The sequence below is a fragment of the Pinus tabuliformis genome, chromosome J, assembly GCF_031772625.1.
Source record: "Pinus tabuliformis cultivar Carrire ecotype Pingquan chromosome J, CPIR1, whole genome shotgun sequence".
Lineage (NCBI taxonomy): Eukaryota > Viridiplantae > Streptophyta > Pinopsida > Pinales > Pinaceae > Pinus > Pinus tabuliformis.
In genome coordinates, this window is record NC_142295.1 from 1566239527 (window position 1) to 1566247212 (window position 7686).

Consider the following 7686-nt stretch of genomic DNA (forward strand, 5'->3'; position numbering starts at 1 on the left):
GAATGGTGGGAGGATGAGCTTATCTCCAAGGAAGGTGGCTCAAATGACGAACAGACATGCCATAGAAGGGAGGGCGACATTTACAAGGCCAACAACCAGGTCTGGAGTCATCTGGAAGGCCGGTTGTTAGAACAAACTCACCCAAACTGGATCAGCGCGGGTCCATAACTGCACTGGAGCGCTGACATCGCAGCTGAATAACAAAGAAGGTCATGTCAGCGCGATCAGATATGAATAACAAACGCGCTGGCTCATGAAATTCGATCAGCGCGGGAAACACATGTGCTTCCGCGCTGACAGCGCATTCGGTCTGTTATGGAGCGCCCATCAGCGCGGTTATTTTGCCAAAAGTCGCGCTGATAGCAAAAACTTTGGCAAAGTGGGTCATTTGGCCAGATTAGAGAGCATGAGCATGATTGATTTGATGACACAGTAGGGAGACTGACAGGGAGACAGTGACAAATTACTGTGTAACAGTTCTTATTAATATCATCTATATAATACCATGGCCCATTTGCAACTAACTGTGTCCCGTCATTAGATGCGGGTTAACCACTTACAATTATTAATATGGGCTTTATTGACTCTTTACTTAACTATAACTATGACTCGATCCTACTACATAAATAAGGGGGTTAGGGTGGGACCCTAATATGCCCTCCCCCTTAAGAATAGCCTTGTCCTCAAGGGTGAAGCTGCAGAAACTGCTGAAGAATAGTGGCTGGTTCCCAGGTTGCATCTTCCGGAGAGGTGTCTTTCCACTTGAAGAGGAATTCCCAGATCATGCGGCCATGCATGTGCCATTCTCGTGTGTCGAGGACCAGATTGATCCTTCTTCATCCAATTCAGGTAGACTGGTTTGAATTCTGCAATTGTTCCCAATCACTTTCTTGAGGCATGAGACATGGAAAACTGGATGGATTTTTTTAGTGGGTGGCAAAGCTAGCTTGTAGGCCACTTCTCCAATGCGCTGAAGTACTTGATATGGTCCGTAGAATTTTGGAGATAGTTTCTGAAACTCCTTGTCTTTGAGTGATGATTGCTTATATGGTTGCAGCCTCAAAAATACCTGATCCCCTTGTTGAAATTGGCGCTTTGAGCGATGCTGATCTACTTGTTGCTTCATGCGGTTTTGAGCTCGATGAAGATTCTCTCTAAGATGGGTGAGCATGGTTGTGCGGTTTTGTAGGAGTTGATCCACTGCTTGTACCTTTGAGCACCCCTTGATATAAGAAGTAGGGGAAGGAGGGATTTGACCATAAACTGCTTCATAGGGAGTCACTTTGGTGGTGGCATGATAGTTGGTGTTATACCACCATTCAGCTAGAGGTAACCATTGTACCCAAAGATGTTGCTTTTCTGAAGTGAAACACCTAAGGTAGGTTTCCAGACATTTGTTGACGGCTTCAGTTTGACCATACATTTGTGGATGATAGGAAGTACTGAGTTTTAGTTGGGTGCCTTGTAGCCTGAAGAGTTCATACCAAAAATTACTGGTGAAGATCGGGTCACGCTCAGACACAATAGAAGTGGGCATGCCATGCAATTTGAAGATCTGATCCATGAAAGATTGAGCAACCAAAGTCGGTGTAAACGGGTGGGGTAGGGCGTAGAAATGAGCATACTTAGAAAGTCGGTCCACCACCACCATGATGACTGACTTGTTTCCTGACTTTGTAAGACCTGTAATGAAATCCATAGAAACCTCCGTCAATATTGATGCTGGGATGGGCAACGGTTGTAATGTGCCTGGTGCTTTGACTGTCTCCCCTTTGTGGCATTGACAGACATCACATTCCGCTACAAAAGTAAGGATGCCCTTTTTCATGCCTGTCCAAAAAAATGATCTTCTAGTGTGAGCATACGTCTTTTGAAAGCCTGAATGTCCTGCAATGGGGGATGAGTGCAATTCTACCAAAATGAGGCTTTTGAGGGTGGATGTTGGTGATATTACGACTTTGTCCTTGTAGCAAAGAATCTCATCCTGCCACGAGTAGCCCTTGGTGGAATTTGGATCCGCCTACAATTGAGTAATGAGTTGGGAGAGCCAGGGATGTGAAAATCATTCCCTGCGAGCCTCTTCAATCCATTCTGGAATGGGAAGGGAAATTGCGAGCAGGGTACTTTCCTCCTCAAATTGACGAGATAATGCATCTGCTACACTATTTTCACGCCCTTTCTTGTATATGATCTCATAATCATATCCCACCATTTTGGTGAGCCATTTATTTTGTTGTGGGGAGGATAGGCATTGCTCCAAAAAATATTTAACACTGTGATGGTCTGTGCGGATTTGGAAACGTCACCCCAGTAAGTAAGGTCGCCAGGTATCTGCTGCACGTAAGATGGCCATCATTTCCTTTTCATAGGTATATTGTCTCATATTCTTCCCACTTAGTTGTTGGCTTGTGAAGGCCAAGGGTCGACCTTCCTGCATTAAGACTGCCCTAATACCCATACCCGAAGCATCACATTCAATGACAAAAGATTTGGTGAAATCATGTAGTGCTAAGACTGGAGTGGAACACATGGCATTTTTGAGAGCTGTAAATGCCTGTTGTGCGTCATCATTCCAGAAGAATGAATTTTTCTTGAGGAGTTGAGTGAGGGGCTTCGTAATGCAACCATAATTGCGGACAAATTTGTGATAATAGCCTGTGAGACCCAAAAATCCTCTCAGGCTCTTCAAGGTCTTAGGTTGAGGTCAATCCTGCATTACCTGGATCTTTTTGGGGTCCACCTTGACACCTTCATGCCCCACAATGTGGCCCAAATACTCAACTTTTTCCATGCCAAAAGAACACTTGTACATCTTAACAAATAATTTATGCTTGCGGAGCAGTTGCAAGAGAAGATCTACATGCTGAAGTTGTGCGGCCCAAGTGCAACTATAGATGAGGATGTAAGTGAAGAAGACAAGGACAAATTTCCTGAGATATCCCGGTAGGACCTCCACAAAAATACTCAGATTTGGTGGATCTGAGAGATCTGAATGGCTGATCGGATCGCTCTAATCGGCGGGATAGATTGCTGCTACGGATTGGAATGGCTAGTTTGCTAACTCGGAACTGCGGGACTGATGTCTGCTGCTGTTGCAAACCCTCTTGCAAGATCTGATCTGGCATAGATGATGCGTGATCCCAAGATAGAAAAGGGAACTATGGTCTCGAGGAGTGTTAGTTGTTATAGATCACAATATACATAAGGGTCTGACAGTAGTACTCGGCCCAATGTTTCAGGGCTCTAACTAAGGAGGATCAACCGTACCCTTAGCCGTACAACCCGACTACCCTATCGTATGGGCAAGTAATCTCTTGGAGTGTTGTTTTTGGTGTACTATAGCAGCAAGATGGTCGATGGTTTATCTATGGCACAGTTTAAAAGGAGTTAGGGGGCTTCCAATATACCCAGAGGGTACTTGGAAGACAGTGCGTGCGCGGTTCTGTCTAATGCGCTACTACTCGAAGGGATACCCATAGGGGTTACAAGGGAGTCCAACAAGTGTGGCCACCTCTTGTATTTCTTGCGTGCATGCCTCCCCAAATCCGCAGGTTTATGCGCTCAACGACAGATCCCGTGGTTTAAAGACGGCGGAACATGTCTCTAGCCAAAAAAAAAATTGCTAAGAAATGGAGATCCCACCTGCCCTGGAAAGAGCTCTGATACCACTTGTTATGCTCTTAACCTGCAAGATGAGACCAGAATACTGGATATGCGAAGAAATATACCCAGAAGATAGAATAGTGAGTAACAACAACAAGTATTTTATTATTCAGAAAACAATGTTCACTTGCCTCTTCGAGGGGGCAGCCTCCAATAGAGCAGATCTCAATGACAAAATAAGACACCATGCTCCTCGCAGGGAGTCTCTATCCTTTATATATGACTCATACATGCAATACCATGGATCAATACCATGGATATTATTAATACCATCTATCTAATACCATGGCCCATTTGCAACTAACTATGGTCCCATCATTAAATGCGACTTAACCACTTACAATTATTAATATGGGCTTTATTGAATCTTTACTTAACTATAACTATGACTCGATCCTACTACATAAATAAGGGAGTTAGGGTGGGACCCTAACACTTGGCCCTCCAGAATTGTAGCATATCAGCTATCCATGACCTCTTCTAGGTCCTCCTCCACCTCGGTGTCGTCTGCGACCCTAAAATCTTGTTCGCGCCACTCCTGTATTCTGGTCTAGGGGTCGCGTTTCGGCCTAAACCCTGTAGGTGGGTTTTTTATCCATCATTAACTCATAGCTTCTACAAGTGTGCTCAGCATGTCATACTGACCTACAAAGTTACAAAACAATTGCTGCAAATTTTGATTATACTTTTGTAACAAATTGCAGTTGTTTGTAGCGTGTTTCCCTCCTATTTGACAAATCACGCACTACAAAGTAGGCACTGCACTAGGTCCTGCTTGTGCTTCTGGCTTGCACAGCATTAGTCCTCCTCCCATGAGGTAATTTGCAAACACGGTGAAATGGTCCTTATCATGACCCTGGCCCTTGCATTTTAAGCACCATACCTCTTCACGCACTTCTAGTTGGGCTATCCTGTCCTGTTTCAGACTTTGCATCTCAAGGCATAAGTTTTGATGCAAGAGCATTTATACCTAGTCAACAATGTGATGGTATGATCACATGTTGTGGCTAACAAAGGGTTGGAATATAAGAGATTTATTAATTTTATTAATTTAAATGTATGAGAGTGTTTTATTTGTTGTCAAAATCTGAGCAAAAAGGGGTATAAGTAGCTAATTGATCCTCCCTGCATGGAGATCGGGCCAAGCAATTAGATTACCTGGTTTGAATAGGATATGAGGGATTTGAAAGCTTAAATTAGCATTTGTTTGAGAAAAGAGTGGAGTGAAGAGATTCTTTAGGGAAGAATGAGAGATTTCTGTATCTAAACTAAATGGGTTCATGAATCCGCATTTTGTATAAATTGTAATCTTTTAGAATGAGTGAGCAGTTAGATTCAGATGGAAATATAGGATGGATGAGCAAGGGAGAACTGAAATAGTCAAGTGTGACTGTTTCTTCTGTAAATAGTTATCAATATGAAAATAGTGTGGATTGCATATTTCTTTGTGTAATTCAGTATTGAATGGGTTAGAGTAGGTAGAGTGTGTTACATAGAGGTTAGATAGTGTAGAGAGATCTAAGAAGAAGAGAGAATAGATCATAACACGAGGTTTTATGTACATTATGTAAATATTGTTATGAATCAAAGGAGTTTGTGTACAAATCTTGTTTTTGTGTGACCTTTTGTTATGTGATTGGTTTCATAGATCGTAGGCTGAATCCTCTATAATTACAGTGAATAGTTAAGACCCTGGATATGTTTTAAGAAACAGAGTGTATAGTTTAGAGATCAACTAACTTGGCGGAAGTGCTAAGTCTTGGTGGAACCTGTTAAATTCGTGAAGAAACCCCAAAATAAGTCAGGACCATCTGTTGGCTGATAGATCTGACGGTGACCAGCAACTGCGGGCGTAGGAGAGTACATATTTCTTGATCATGATTGAAGCCCCACACTCACTCCTAGTCGTCGATCTCATATTCAACCTCTTAGTTCACAGTCATTTGCGGGAGTTAAGCCGTTTTTAAACCATGTGCTAGTTGAAGTCCCACAAACCATCGATTTGATGGCCTCTTATATCCAACGGATATTGGGTCATAAAGTGATCAAACTTTAATTTCAAAAACGGACCCAAAATTTTTTACATCAAGGATTTATATTCCTTATCAACGTCGTAAGGGTAGGTAAACGTCGCGCAAGATTCCCGTTCGACATCGTTGCTGACCGTTGGACCAATTATGCTTTGATCAAACTATGGAGAATCGATGACTAGTTTATTGATTGGGTGAACAATTAACTGTCGGATTGAAGGGTAAGATCAATGGTGGAGAATTAATTTGATAATATTTGTGTAAAGGGTGGACCCGACGAATTATGATCAGGATTTTGATTTCTTTTGAAGTCCAGTCTTCGCCGCCCAGAGTGGGACTGGCGTTCGTTGGCGAGTTCTATGTTATTCCGCTATTTGGTGATTGGTTAGGTTTTTGTTTAAACCCACCAATGTAAAGGTTTCCGATGTATATGTGGGCCATAACTAATAGGCCCACATGGGATTTTTAAAGGGTGTCAGTAACCTAGCATCAAGTTTTTCAACTACGTGTGGATTTGCTGAACTCCCAAGTTAGGATCTTGCATCGGGGTCTCATGCAGCCTCATCGCGATCTCTAAGGCCTCTGCATGAGTCGTTAACTTCTGTTGTGATAGTGCAATCCTTAAATGTGGCGTTAACGATGCTACAAACCATTTGCAATGTTGTCCATTTGTCAGATTCATATTAGCTTCGTGAATCGTACACTTCAACCTCTGATCAAAATCCCAAGGAGTCTCGCCTGGTAGCATTGTGATCTCTTTGAATCCAATGATCGACTGTGCCTATGACTTCGACTTGCTAAATTCCATGTTTAGTGCTGCTCGAATATCCACGATTCCCGTATTTGGATTATCATTAGAGTGCTTAATATACCAAGTCAGCACGCGGTCCTGCAGGGTGCTAACTAGTGTCGCCTTCTTTATATTGTCATCTGTAACTCCCTGCGCTTCCCATACGGCTTTTATGATGAAAAAATTGGTCCATGTCCTCATTTCCTACTCCCTTTAACACAAGAAACTTTATCGTGCTTGCCATATTGACTCACGGTGGTGGAGGAGGTGGTACGGGTGAAGATGGAGGTGAAGGCGATGAAGTTGGTGGCGATGTGGGTGGGGGTGTGTTACACAGTAATTTGTCACTGACTCTGAATTCCCTGATCTCGGACACTGTCGGTCCATGTTACTAACATCTGTGCTATGTCATGTTGCCAAGTATGTGTCATTACCTTCCTTGCAATCTCAGGAAGAATGGATCAATTCATTATCCCTAAAGAAGACCCCTTTTTACCTAAGTTTTTGGGCTTTGCGAGTCAGAAGTTATCCCTCCCATGAAGATGGTCAAGTTAACACTAGCCCTAGCGAGGTCTTCACTTTGTCCCTATGTTGCACCCGCGACGAGCCAGATTTGGAAATTTTTTCAACAACTTGTCGAAATTTCGAGATGAAATTGCCTCATGGGCGGTCCTAAGGCTAGTTGTTGGGTCAGTTGAGCTCGCCTCTATCCTCTGGGATAGTTGTTCCACATTTTGCGCAACCTCCCTAAGAGATAAGCTCTTCCTTCCATCTCTTATGGGACCTCTCCTTGATATAAATATCTCCTCCATGAATGATATCAGCTAGCTTGGATGTAACTAGATGATAGCTAGATGTAATTTGATAGTTTTAGGTTTCTAAGAGAGGAGTAGAGGTAGAGAGTGTTATTGGAGTGTGGAAGTAGCCTCATATGTATTTTGGTTTGAGAGATGTATGAGGAGAGTTCCTTTTCTTGTTCCAACTTGTTTAAAATGAAACAAGAGATGAGGAGACTCATAACCAAAACTCAACCAGGGCTTCCTAAGGCTACACCACCTCACCCTCATCAATAAAACTAAGCATTACCGAAATCCTCTCTGAATCACCAACCCTTAAATAATGAACATACAATACTAGGGTTTAACATAATCCCCACTAGATCACTAGGCCATAAACAAACATGGATGCCACAGGATGTTTCCA